We start from the raw sequence: 12,928 nt of genomic DNA, 5'->3' as shown, positions 1-12,928 counted from the left end.
TCACTTGTGTATATCTTCATGTCTTGTGACTAAACATTTATAGACTAAGGTCACTTTCCAGCCCACCCACTCCGGCCTTAACCTGACCCAGTATGATCTCATACTGATCGATCCCTTTGAGGTCACTGCAACCATTCTTGACCTCATTATTAGGGACCTGCCACGCTTTGCCATAAACAGATGAATTGTATTGGAAATTTCCCCCCCCCCCCACACTCATCATATTGTCACTTTATGTAACTTGCTGACAAAATCCATGACCCTTAGGCATTTACGCTCTTAATGCACGAGTCATGAAGGCAAGCATGAACTACGCATACTTCCATGTCGGGCGCTGTAAACGCTTCTGCGCATCACTTTGCACATGATGCAAGAGGGTGCCCAACAAACTAGCACCCTCACGGGACAAATTATAGAAACTATCTGACCCCCCCCCCTTTGACGTCAAGATCGTAACGCAATGTGTATGTTATTTCCCATACCATTATTTCCGGTAGTTGGAGATAATTTTTATAAGTGATTTTACTTCGATTCGCGAGATGAATCTCTTGGGTGGAGTTTATTATAAGTGTGCTAGTTTAAGTAATGGTGTGTACTTATATTATCGCAACGTCACAACATCATGTCACATCACGTCACACCTCCACAACGTCAGACCAACGTCACACCTCCACGTCACCCACACAAGTAAGGAAGCTTTAGTGATCAAGTCATCAAGAATAGTAGGCGAGTATTATGGAAGCCACCCAATGCAAAAAAAAAAAAAAAGTTTGAACGATAAAATTCTCCCCAACACAGAAAACGTGACAATGCATCTATCAGTGATAAAAGACGATCAATACTGCGCCAACGTTACCCAGAAACTATCGCAAGTTATTAAATTAAATAAAGAATTATTCCTGGTATTTTCTGCTTGAATTTGGTAGTTATAAAAGGGTGTTTAGGGATTGTGTATATAGATAAATATTCAGTAAGATCGTTAAGTAAGTTCGCATTAGCTCAGCATATACATAGTGTGTGTGCAGGTATACAAACGAATATACTGTACAATAATTCACAGTGGTAGTGGTGTATGTCCAACACACCACAACAGACCTGCATCTTGACAAATATTTCCAAAAGTTGATCACGTCAAAATATCACTCACGATAAAATAAAACTCCTGCAATTAATGAAACAAAAAGCGCTCTTGGCTTACCTAACTGTAGATAGTGTTAACGGATGTGATTGACAGACGTGAGCAGAGTCCACAGGTGGTAGTGGTGAGGGAGTGAAGTGCGCACAGGTGTTTATACCCCGGTGGCTGACGTACAACTGAGGGAGGATTGAGGCCTTGAGCTGGGCCTGGGTGGGCCACGGGAGTCGGCAAAGGGAAGCGGTTTGAGTAAGAAACTGCACCCTTACACTGGATGAATATCCAATCACCTTAAATATTTCCTTGGTTATTGAGGACGATAAAAGTAATTGTATATCTAGTAATTTATATTATCTGAATCACAGGAATAATTATTAGTTTCCTAGCTTCTTTTACCTTCATATTACCTGGGGGATTAGGATAGGTTAGGCTAGCGTTAGATTAAGTTAGCAAAACTTCAAAGTTGAAATAAACTAGGGAGGCTGATCTTCATGTAATTCATTATATAATCACGTCTAGCAAAGGTGAGATACGTTAACCCTGATTTAAGTAAGATATAAATAGAGATTATATTGATGATGACGTCAGTGAGAAGATCCTTTTGTTTTTTGGAAGTCCTCTCTCTCTCTCACTTGCGGTAGGATGTGTGTAACCCCCCTACATAACACGACATAAGAATTACCACGAAGAAGATTGGTGTGTGTGTGTGTGTGTGGTGTGCATCCCACACCCAACACACCTTAGTCACTACGTTGAATCATTCCTCCACACACACACACTGCACATCATATACTTGTGTGTTTTTGTTTGTTTGTATATTTATATGTATTTGTGTATATATCTAGGTATTGTTACTTCTATGTGTGTCCCCCATAAACACACACACACATACAAACAACCTTCCCTTTACCCAACAATCCTCCTCCCACACACACACACGAATACAGGCAGGTGTGAAATGGAGAAATCTATGAGTCAATTATCACCTACGTCATAACTTAGACAGGATGAAACAGAAGAGAAATAAGTTAAGAAAAAGAATGTCCATAATCAGTTCAATATTAGGGTTGAATGCCATCATGAAGCATTTTATTTTTATATGAAGAAAGTTACGTTTTAGTTTTACTACTTAAAATACTTACAAAGTCTCGTACTCTTTTTACTTAAGTAATCTCCAGTGAGGCTACTTTCTACTTTAATACCCCCTCCCCCCAATGACATTACTTTTACTTAGGAGCATCATCTTTTCCAGTACTGGTGAAAGAGGTGAGAACTGTTAAGAGGATGAAGTTTGGTGAGGGGGTCCCGCATCCTGCTTGGTGACGGGGGGGTTACCTGTGTGGCGTCACGGGAATTACCTGGAGAAGGTGGACTCACCTAACTGGTCTTGCTGGTGAGCGGCGTTGGTAGGTTGTGTTTAATGTATGATCATCTTCAAGAATAGACTGCAGAAATGGTGTGTGTGTGTGGGGGTGTGTGTGTGTGTGGGGTGTATGTGTGTCACCGTCTGTACACGCAGGTGAGGAGAAAAGTGAGGACAATATTAGCGATATAAATACATACATTCATAGAACGTAGATGAGAGAGAGAGAGAGAGAGAGAGAGAGAGAGGACACCCATCCTATTTTTCAAAACAATACCCAGAACCTGTGTTTACGTGATCAGCTGACCCACGCTCCATCACGTCATCAACAACGGGTATAAGTTTGTAGTGACACACACATCTGTATCGTGTTGCTCTTCGTCGTTAAATAATTGTGTTCACTCTTTCCTCTCAGTATTGTTGTTATTATCGACTCTGTATCTATATTTTTCTGGCCAAATAAACTGTTTCAATATCAATTCAATATCAATATTCAGCCATAAGAACTGAGTCAGACAGGCATGTACTAAATAGAGGAAACAAATGGTGCTCTGATCCCGTAGCCATTTGTCTACCTAGATGAAAAAAATGAAGATGACTGTTACAAGACCATGGTTAGTGTTTCTCCCACAGGATGAAAGACATTTTACGCAATAACGAATGTTCAAAGAAGGGAGGCGACATTGATACCAAGATGTGAGTTAAGAAGACCGACAGGAAACTGAAGATGATAATATCGTCGGTTGAAGCGCAGGACGCGACGGACATCTATCAACATGATGGAAAGGATATATCATGACGACCACTGACACTTCTAAACAACAATACCACAAGTCATTGTAGTCTTTTAGCTCGTCAACATACACTCACACACCTACGCTTGCTATACTGTTGAAATGTGTTAGGGAATCAAATCATATGACTATACAAGCTTTTCCTTCGTCCAGAACAAAACCAGGAAAAAAGTCACAGAAAAAAGACACGGAGAAAAACAAACCTAACCTAACTTAACCTAACCTACGTGCAATGCCATCATATATATAATGTGTTGTCAATGTGTACAAGCCATGTGACTTTTTTTCCGTGACTTTATTTACGTTCACCTCCAGAACACACCAAATAAATAAGATTTTTTTTATTTAAATTCTGCCATGTGATACTATCCGTTCTATTCTCTCACAAAATAACTTTCCTCTTTGCTATAAATTAACTTTTTTTATTCATGCGTTGTACTATATTAACGTAAATTTTACCACTTAACACTACTCCTACATTTCGCAACACTTTCACCTCCACTCCTGCTTCACATTTTTCCCTCTGAAGTCTAACCTAACCTAACACAGCCTAGCCAAAATAGTTTTCCCGGTTACCGTTCAAATACATTTAATTGCCCGTGTACATCCCCGACTAGGGAGTTGAAAATGGCGAAGAGGAAAAGGTAGTGTAAAAAAAAATTTATTCACTCACATGATTTCGACATTTCCTCGGGCATGATTTTGCGTTGAGTGCATCGTGTGTTCACTGAAATGCCATTACCTTCACTCTTCTTTCCTACCAATCACGATTTGATGATGACCCAGCAGGTATACAGTAGTAATCGAGTTTGTGTGTGTCCTCTGATTTCTTTCCGGGTCCGAGAATTAGTTCTAGGGGTGGCCAGCCATCAGCATGGTCGAATCATCGTGACGGTCGTGCTTGTGTGTGAGTGTGTGACGGATGACAAACTTTACATGGCTAGTGGGCTCCTCGCTCACACCAAGGGCGGCATTTCTACATCTCTCATTCCCCGGTTTGCCTGTAGTAATACAGTATCAGTAGTGTCTGTGTGTCTGTCGTATGTACATATAAACACTGCCTTTCGTGTATGATAACTCATCTCCAGACACCAAGATACAAATGAGAGGTAAACATACGTCATCATTAAATGACGTGAATGACGATATATTTTTAAATCTGTCAATACTCAAGGTCACTGCTGTATGTACAAAAATTCAAGTATATTTTATATTGTACTACAGGGTCTTATATCTCACGGTGAAGCTGATTAGAGGTGATATATAAAATACACTGTACATATGTTCTGGCTGTGTTTGATTTAATATAAAGAAGGAAATATTCAATGACTTACCGAATTCGAAAATTACTAATATTTGTGAGATCATGCGTGTTATTTTTAACCCTGTGGTACTTCCTGTTGAGGAGAAGACTACAGCGGAATGCGATTATATTTTTTTTTTCACCCTGAGAAAGGTTTTTGTATGTGTGAAATGCCAGAAATAATGATACCGCCGATTACGAAGCCACAGTCAGCCTTCACCTTGAGACGCTGCAATGTCTAGAAACCACAAAATGTACGATGTAGGAAAATTACCACGACGACATACTACAAGGGCTATACAGTGCTAGAGTCTTTTTTGGTGTAGATAGCCCTCCAAGGTTATCTCACCTTATGATTAAACACCGTAATGCTATCGAGAGGGTTAGATTAGGCTTGGTTAGGATAGATTAGGCGATGCAGGGTTAGGTTTGATTCAATAAGGCAATGTTGGGTTATATTAGATTAGGTTAGGGTAGATTAGGCTTTAATAGATTTGACTATGTAAGGATAGATTAGATTAGCGTTAGAATACAATAGATTAGGTTAGCGTTAGGTTAAATTAGGTTAGGTTAGCTTAGATTACATTAGGTTACATTAGGTTAGGTATTTATTCATCAGGGATAAAAGATGGGGAGGGGGGGAGGGCTAATCTTCACGTGATCTGAAAATAAATCTTAAGAAAAAACACGCATATAAGATTTATTTCCTCCAAACAAGCATCAAACATTCCCCTAAATGTGTGTGATATTCACGTCTTCCCCGCAACTGTCGCACATTTATTACAAGTTTTGTTTATAGTTTGTGGAAGTATAAACAATAACATTGAAAAATACATCAAGGGAGCGAAGTGGAGCCTGAATGAGTGGAAGCCAGTCGATGTGTGGGTGGCCTTCAACGATAACCTGTATTTATGACGTGTGATCTTTGGCGGTACAGTGGGTCTCACTAATACGTCAAGGGTTCGACTCCTGCTAGGCCCAGACACACGTGAGAAAGGCTTACTAAACATCACAGGTTTCCCAGTTTGGTTTCCTCCTGTACTAACACTAAATGGACCGACTGCCCGAACGGCTAGTAAGCTTAATGGTGAAATGACAAAAAAATAGCCTGCTCCTCTGTCCGTATAGACCCAAATACAACCTAGCTATTTTAACTGACCCAATCCTGAAGTGAGTATAGAATCCTTGGTCCCAGTCATAAATGAGCCCGTCGTAGTGTTTAGATTCAAATGGACACTGTTAATACGGTCTACAGACATCCATCACCTCACCGCCAGCTAGTGTCCTCAGGCATACGAGATGCAGCACAAGTCACGCCACGTCACCATAATCTATCATTTGGTTTTCAAAGTACTTCCGTTTGTGTCTATTATTGGTCTTATTACAGTATAAGCATATTACCTACATGAAACTGGTTAATGATTAATGCTTGTTTAAATAAGCCTTGGCGAGTCATAGAAAAGGTTAAGAGGTACAGTAGTGACGCATTTCCTTATACGCTAACGTAGAACAAAAACCCACATTAACACAGGTTAAGACAATTATTAATTAATGGTAATATTAATCCTACGTCAACTTAATAAAACTTGGTTATGATTACCATATTCGTATTACAATGGGAAATGACTGACACTTAGGTAATTTCCGTTCGGGTTTTTTAACGAACGGAACGGAGTACTCTAACGCTGAGTGACCCGCCCTCTCCCATGGACAGTACAAACACACACACACACACACACACACATTTTTCCCAGAGCATTTATTCACAATGTTAAAATTTTAATATCATTACTACGCTTCAACAACTAAAGGTGATTTAAGGGCATAGTAAGATTGTGTAATTATACTAATTCATTAACAGTTGAAACTCATGCGATACAAAATACCTGATTTGGGTCACCACTGTATCCAAATTTCAACTTCAGTGGTCAAAGTAGTGGCGATACATCGACCATACCTACACATCGGTTAACCTGTCTTGAGTCTCACGGTACCTGTAGGGGTAGACTTTATGAGAGATAAGGAAGGAGTAGACGCCGAATGAGAGATAAGGGGGGGGGGGGTGGAGTATAATATAAATAAAGGTTTCCTTATACAGTTACCTCATATAAATAGCTCCTCACAATACATCTAGATCAAAGGGTTTCAAAGCATTGCTTGGGAAAAGGCTTAGAAGTATTTAAATCATCTTGTGTCACAGAAAGACTTCTGGTTGAAGCTAGTTTGAGTAAGGAATTAAAATCAATATATCTTAGTGATGGTCAGTTCAAAACTGATAATATGTTACATAAATTTATTTGTCAGTGGCCCAAGGTTAAAAATGCTTTGAAAACCTTTGATCTAGAGGTATGATAGTTATTTAGTGGGTCCCTTATTTTTGACCTGACCTGACTAGTCACGTCACCCCCCTTCTCTTAAGCTCCTCTACGTGTGTGTTGGTGTGGGGATTAGAGGATGACATCATTATGACCTGACCTCATGTTTAATAAGGTCACCCTGTATATTTAAGCCTCTCTCTGTCCATGTAATCCAGTTGCCTCAGAAGATGTCTTGAATAAAGACGAAAGCTAAGGAGAAGTACAAAATAAGGTGTATATATAGAGGAGGGTGAGATCAGGTCCACAATGGGCAGATATTAGGTAATGACCCTACTAATCTTTAAAAAGCACAGCAACGGTTGGTAGTCAGGTCAGAGGGTAAGGTGACCCAACCTTCTCACCTGGTTACAAATCTTCTTAATTACAAAATTGTCCAGTTTGTACATACCATTACTCAAATTCATGTTGACTGATTCGGTACGTTTAATGAGACTAGATTCTATAATGTTCCTACTGTCAATTGAATTACAAGGTTATATTGAGGAGGCATTATCCCAGTCAATGCAATGCTCGTTATCCCTCAAATGAATAAACAGAGCATTGGATTCCTGGGCTGTCCTAACACTATATTTATGTTGTTTAAGTCGAGTTACAAGACGCATGACGCACCACTATACGCTACTATCTTGCCGCATAACTGGTGTTCACATCCTTTGGATAGGATTCTTGGATAACTAAGTTAAATCATCATGTAATATGAAACGTAGGAATGTAGTTAAATGAGTCACTGCAAGATGTGTTCTCAAAGATTTGTATAGAGAGGTTTACCCTAAATTGGCGTAAGTTGTACGAGTATTTACTTAGTGGGATAAAAACAACATGGTCTGTGAAAGCGTCTTACGCTGAATTTTCCCCCATAACTAACTACAGAAAATATAGTGTATATAACTTGCTCGCTTGAACAGTAGACTATCGTAATTCGTAACTATAGTAGTATTGAAATTTTCCGAAAGTTTAAGGAAAAGCAAAAATAAACTAAGTTATCACAATCATTTATAGGAATTTTAGGAGGAAAATAAATAGGGATTATTAATTTTCAGGAGAAAGAATATATATATATATATATATATATATATATATATATATATATATATATATATATATATATATATATATATATATATATCAGACTTGGAGAAATGAAACAGACGAGGTTACAATGGATCTATTCCTATAGAATTATACTTACAAACATTGCGAGTCTCACATCTACACTGTTATCGCCACTGCCTTCAGCTACAGTGATTACAGATTGCCCCGAAAGGGGCTAGTTTATTGGGCACCCCCTTACATCCTGAGCAAGGTGAAGCGCAGAGTTCATGCTTGCCTTTATGACTCATGCATTAAGGGCGTGGAAGCCTGAAGGGTTATGGGTTTTGTCAGCAAGTTACATAAAGTGACAGAATTATGTGTGTGTGTGGGGGGGGATTCCCGATACATTTCATCTGTTTATAGCAAAGCGTGGCAGGTCCCTAATAATGTCAAGTGCCAGGCCTGTGACTAGGAGGAGGGATATCTGGTCAGGGAGGGAAGAGGTGTTGGTAACGGCTGGGGACCTGTAGGAGGAGGTCATAGGGCAAGTGAGGATGTACAGTAGTGAGGGAGGGTGTGAGAGTCGGGTTGGCCACAAAGTTTACAAACAGTGCGGCCAGGCTCAGGGTTGCCAATGTACTCCCATAGGTACCTGTACCCTAGGCGCAGTCTCATGTATATAATCTGTTGAGATCGAGTCAGAGATTGATACTCTTTGTAGTGGCGGTTGGAGTCACCGGTTACAGCGTCAGTGGCATAGTGGGACGCTGCCCCGTTGTTTCAGGTATGTCCATTTTACGACGAATGCTTCTCGTTGTGTGACGTGTATGCGAGATTTGAGATGATTCACGGAGAGGGAGAGGGCGGCTTCAATATCTTCTTCTTGTGTCGCTTCTTTGGCAAGTCGATCAACAGTGTCACAAGCAGTTATTCCTATATGTGACGGGATCCAAATAAACTTGACACGGATGTCATCAGTTTGTACTAGCCTGTCGAAGGCGGTTAGGGTGTGTTGGGCGGCAGGGGAGGAGGGAGAGGGTTGTGGGGTATTGTATTTTGGTTCACACTCAGGATGGGATGGAGAAAGGAAACTCACAATGTGCTCTCTGTATACATGTTGTATTGGATGTACAGTGCAGCTTGGTGCTGGGAAGTGGCAGCGTGGTTACAAGTGGTGATGTAGAGAGAGCTGGTTGGTGAGGATGCTCAGAGGAGGACCAGCTTGTGGGTCGCCATGCTCGCCGGTGGGAGCGAGGACCGCCAGGCAGGCGGAGGAGGAGGAGGTGTTGCTGGCTGGTTGGTGTAGGTAGAAAAGAGGGTGGTCACCACGAGGTCAGGTCTTTTATAGCGGAGGTAGGCGTGGGTAGATAGTTGACCCCCGCTCCATGGGCGGCGCTGGTTGACCAAGACCATGAGGCATACACAGGGGAATTCGTGGGATTGGCTACTCAGCGACAAACAGCGTTTGTAGGGGAGAAATCCACTACAATACTCCCTCCTTCCCTCCAGGCGGTGTAGGGGACTTGTTGTCTGCAGGGTTGCATGGCACATGTGAGGCAGAACGGGCGGTGCATGCCTCATGCGAAACATAACGGCGATGGCGTGGATGAGCCGGCCGCTAGTGGAGGCAACTGTCTAGACACACAAGATCTGTGGGAGAAGAGGAGAAAGAGGGTTGTGGAGGCGATGAATATTGTGCTTCACTCGCGACATGTAGAGTCGTCAGATGCGCCTGCTGGGGGGTGTGGGCCTGGGTCAGGAGCAGGGGCTGCGTCAGCAGAAGCGGATGAGGGCTCGTGACAGCAGCTGGGTCCATGACAGCAGCAGGGTGCAGGACAGTAGCAGGGGGGTACCTGAGGGAGAAAAGAGGGGTGTGTGGGTCCGCACTCAGGCACATGGGCCGCGTCGGGAGCAGGGGCTGCATCAGGAGAAGCGGCAGGGGGTACTGCTGGGCCAGGGGCGGCGTCTGAGGCAGGACGGGTGTACTGGGGTCGGTAGGACGTGGTGCTTGGGGCAGGAAGAGGAGCTGGTGTCTGCTTAGAGAAGCAGTGCTGCTCTAGGGTGTCTAACCTGCGGTTTAGAGACAGTAGCTGTAGAGCCGATGAAAGCTGCCTCTGGGTGGATAAGCCAGTCTTCCAAGTTGCTTGAAGACTGGGAGCGTGATCTGTTTCTCCTCCATCCTATGTGAGTGCGAATCTCCAGGGGTCACCATTTGTGGGGTATTGTATTTTGGTTCACACTCAGGATGGGATGGAGAAAGGAAACTCACAATGTGCTCTCTGTATACATGTTGTATTGGATGTACAATGCAGCTTGGTGCTGGGAAGTGGCAGCGTGGTTACAAGCGTGATGCAGAGAGAGCTGGTTGGTGAGGGTGCTCAGAGGAGGACCAGCTTGTGGGTCGCCATGCTCGCCGGTGGGAGCGAGGACCGCCAGGCAGGCGGAAGAGGAGGTGTTGCTAGCTGGTTGGTGTAGGTAGAAAAGAGGGTGGTCACCACGAGGTCAGGTCTTTTATAGCGGAGGTAGGCGTGGGTAGATAGTTGACTCCCGCTCCGTGGGCGGCACTGGTCGGCCCAGACCACGAGGCATACACAGGGGAATTCGTGGGGTCGGCTACTCAGCGACAAACAGCGTTTGTAGGGGAGAAATCCACTACAGGGTAATTTGTCACGAGCACAGAAGTGCTGTCACTGATTATCAGGAGGTTCCGGCGTTCAGTGCGAGCATAGGTCGCCCCCTCATGAATGCCCGTGAGGATGGCTATGGTTTCAGTGCTGGCGTGTGATGCCATTAAATCTTTCGACCTGTGACCTCGCCAGATGTAGAAGTGTTTACAGACAAGTCCTGGTTCTGCTGAGTGGACTGTCTTAGACTGGTGGCAGTGGCTGCCCGCCCCTCCATGAGACAGATCGCCCTCTCTAGTGATGCTGTGAAGACCAGCCTTCTCCTGTCCGAGAATTTGTGCTGGGACGATTTATGCAATACTGTACTGTTTTCTCTTGGAACACCATACTGATCTGCATTGACTCGCACTTGTAAGTACAGCCTAAGTGATGACATACCCCTCGGTAATGAAATATTGTTGACTAATTACGCCTACTCGTTTCTGCCTAACCTGGAGTAATAAGACAATGCAGAATGAAGCGAAGCTAAGATTAATAGAGTTATGAACTTTTTGTTATGTCAGTATGTTTAATAAATTGTAATTAAGATAAAATTGTGTGAGACTAACTAATTATGTATCAGATGGATCACCTTGTAATATTATGAACGCCTTCTCCTCTGCAGGTTTTGACCACATCAATAAATATTGAATGCGTCAAAAGACGGGTTTCAATCATTCCCTTCGACTTGCCCGTAACCTGAACGTTCTTAACTAAGGCCTTTATGTACACCATTCAGATAAAAATAAAATATTAAGAATTTCAATCAAATATATTAGGGACTATCTCACTACCTAACGATAACAATATATTTACTAACGGTGAAGTAATTCCAGGAATTTTCCTCATCAACTTTTATGTAAATGTGCAAGGAGGTTGACATAGCATAACCTTGATCAAGTATATTCAACTTACCGTGATTATGTGTGATGCTGCAGGGTTCCAAGGCCATGTACCACCATGTGGAACAGGGGATGTGATCATGTGACTGTTGCCAGATGCAAGATCAGAAGCATTCTTTGATTATGAACTGATAGTTTGATGCACACGGTAGAAATATGAAGCGGGAGTCAAAGAATTTCCCTCCGATGGCCATGGCCTCCCTGGACAGCTGCACTAACTTAAGCTACGCTAATATAAACATCCATTTTCCACTGTTCCACACTTGTGTAAGTTAGCTGTAAGGTATGAAGTATAAACATTACATATGGAAAAGTGTACTGCACTTAACTGGGAATATTAACTCTGCTATACAACTGTTTTTTTTTTTAATTGGTGGAATTACTGGTACATACAGTATTGTTTCACCGTGTAAGCTGACCAAAGTTGCCCAACACGCCTGCCACATATTATAGGACAAAACTCTCTACATGCAGTATCACATATACTATATCATTATATTTTCATAAAAAAAACATTATTCATATTATACAGAAGCACATATTAAACATAAAAATTAACATTACAGTTTCTTGCCATATATATTCTCACCAGAGAATATAGAGGGGTTTGTCTAGCACTCTCCACACAACATAGGGAAAGTATATGGCAAGGTGTCAATTTATTATGTGCGCCAATTCTATATCAAAGATTACCCCAGCAATCCATAGTAGATGTCTAGGAGTGAGAGTTGTTGCTCCATCTATCAAGGTGATAACACTAATTATACAGGTATGATACAACGGTTCTGAGTGGGATCACCTGATGATTTACCAACCTAATGATTCCCTAACCTAATGCTGACTTAACCTAACCATACAAAACATAACCTAACATGACCTAGCCTAAAACTAACCATATATACCATGGCCTTACGTAACATAACCCCCCTTCATAGTTTTAGGGTGTTTACTCATGAGGTAAAATAAGCCAAGAGGCTAATATACACATATAATCACAATTTTCATGTACTGTAAGTGGTGTGTGTAAGGGTAATGAGGGAACACATGTGCTCTTTTAAATAAGTTAGATAAAGTTGTAACCAACATTCATATACAGTACACTCTCCTGACAGTTATTTCAAGATATTTAATAAGCTATTACTTTTGGATCACCTGAAGATTAAACACCCCATCTAGTTTCACCTGATAATTAATGAATCACTCTAATGATACCAGGCGGATTAGGTTAACCCAAGTTAAAAAAGTGCTAATCTAACCTAACTAGGCTTAATCAAACCTAACCAGAGCTGACCTAACCTAATCAGAGCTAACCTGACATAGCAAGAACAAATCTAACCTAACCAGAGTTAAACGAATGT

The 12,928-nt window shown here is 41.9% G+C and overlaps 1 protein-coding gene across 1 annotated transcript in view; it reads right to left on the bottom strand.

Annotated features, from left to right (window-relative positions):
- Positions 1–1,347, bottom strand: part of LOC121872887 (superoxide dismutase [Cu-Zn]-like) — an 18,682-nt gene extending 17,335 nt beyond the window's left edge. Inside the window, 1 exon segment of the mRNA XM_042375976.1 lies at positions 1,199–1,347. The gene's annotated coding sequence lies outside the window, so the exon portion shown is untranslated.
- Between the last annotated feature and the right edge of the window lie 11,581 nt (positions 1,348–12,928).

The sequence above is a fragment of the Homarus americanus genome, unplaced genomic scaffold (assembly GCF_018991925.1).
Source record: "Homarus americanus isolate GMGI-L3 unplaced genomic scaffold, GMGI_Hamer_2.0 scaffold11022, whole genome shotgun sequence".
Lineage (NCBI taxonomy): Eukaryota > Metazoa > Arthropoda > Malacostraca > Decapoda > Nephropidae > Homarus > Homarus americanus.
This window is presented reverse-complemented; position numbering and strand designations above follow the sequence as displayed.